Here is a 1,916-nt window from a genome sequence, read left to right as displayed (position 1 = left end):
CTCTTTCCTTTCCTCCTTAGCTCACCCTGATGGTCATTTCCTTTTGTCCTAAAGGGCTGAAGGTCTGAGCTTAGTAAGACCTGGAAGGACGCCTCTGGAAAGAGACTACAGGCAGTCCCCCAGGGAACCCTGTGTGACTCAAGTAGCCAAGAGAGCTCTTCAAAGCCCATGGTCAGAGGCTTCCGAGGCACAGAGAGAAGGATCAACCCTGCTGCATGTTCCAGCTGGACTTTGGAACTCTGTTTCCAGGGAACTACTGGCAGGGAGACAAACAAAGCAGAACAACAAGTATGTCCAGGCCAACACATGGATCAGCCCCATGGTCACATGGGATCAGCCCCTCTTGTCCCTGTTTCCAGCTCTCCTCCCATGCCTGCTCCAGGCCAAACTGCCTTGGTCCTTCCATTTCTGTGTCTCTGCTGTTTCCCCTAAACAACCCATGCACAACCCCTTGCACAGTCCCCAAATGCTTTTCCACTGCATCGCGTAAGGAGTCCAATCCCCCTGTAGGCAGAAACACCCCTGAGTTCCTAAGATGATCCTCTCTTCTCACTCTTCTCAGAGTTGTCATCTCCAGACAGAGTTGACTGTGATACCTGGAGAGATGAGGAGTAGATGTCTGTGAAGCAGAGGGTTGTGCTGGATGTTCTCCTGTGACAGAGAGGTCATGTCTCTGACTCTGGCTGGGATATTTACAGCATCTGCTGTTCCCAGGGCCATTTCCCTTGAAGGGCCTTGTCTGTGGTGTGGGGAGAAGGGACAGAAAATCCCTGTGGGAACAGGGAGTTAGGCTCCTGCTTCCAGGTGCTTTTGGCTGTTCCTGGTTCTGCCTCCCTTCAGACACTACCGAGAGACAAGGAGGACTGCAAAGGTGCCTGTCTCCAACCCTGAAAGAAGTGGTTGCAGGCCCCTGTGTCTGACTGGGCAATGGATGACAGGAGAAGTTCATCACAGACACTCCTTCCTTTCCCCTTGGAAAGGGAAATTTGAGCTGTGACTCTGCAGGGAACTGGGACTGATTCTGTAGGCAGAGCAGGGACTGCAGGTGGGAATGGAGAATCATCACAGAGATGTCAGCTGTGAGGGGAATGGAGGGAGAAGTAAGACTCTGCACATCCCTGTCAGTGTTCACAAGTACCTCTCTAGGGGTTGTTTTGCACAGGTGAAAGAGAGAGCTGCTAGGGTAGAGTCCAACACTAGAAATGGAAACTCCTCTCACAGACATGTTTGACAAAATGCTTTCAGCCTGTGTAGGAATGGCCAAAATTGTCAGGAGAAGGCTGGGTCAATGCAAGGAGTGTTGAAATTCCTTCTTGCCTTTACAGGTCACGTGCAGAATGACTCTGTGCTCCAATCCCCTCCAGAAAGGACCATCCAGGCAGGACACAACACAACACAACACAACACAACACAACACAACACAACACAACACAACACAACACTGTGATAGACAGTAAACTGTTTGTTCATCAAATTCCATTAAAGATACTGGGAGCTCGTGACATGTTATTCCATAAACTATGTAGGTCTAAGCTTAATCTTAACTATTACATTGTGTAACGACTAACTGACTGCAAGTGCTTATCTAAGTTGAAATGCTGAAGCAAGGACTCCTATTGTACAAAAGACTGAAAAGAGGGAGAAAGGGAAGGAGGACAAAGGGGAGAAAGACAAAGGGGAGAAGGAAAAAGGAGTAACGTCTATACTCTGTAAGACATAAACAAAAGCTTTGTGAGCCACTCTCAGGAAAGCAGGAAATACGAGGAGTTGGTGATGCGAGGAAGACCCGCAAGACCCCCTAGATGCAAAGTGCGCAGACGCAGGGTACACCTCTCAGAGAGACCCGATACCGGAAGGCGGAGGATATAAAAAAGACGGACCCTCGGGAAGTGAGTGCGCGCCGTTGGTGGAGCAAG

This window comes from Strix aluco, chromosome 24 (assembly GCF_031877795.1).
Source record: "Strix aluco isolate bStrAlu1 chromosome 24, bStrAlu1.hap1, whole genome shotgun sequence".
NCBI classification, from domain to species: Eukaryota; Metazoa; Chordata; class Aves; order Strigiformes; family Strigidae; genus Strix; species Strix aluco.
This window is presented reverse-complemented; position numbering follows the sequence as displayed.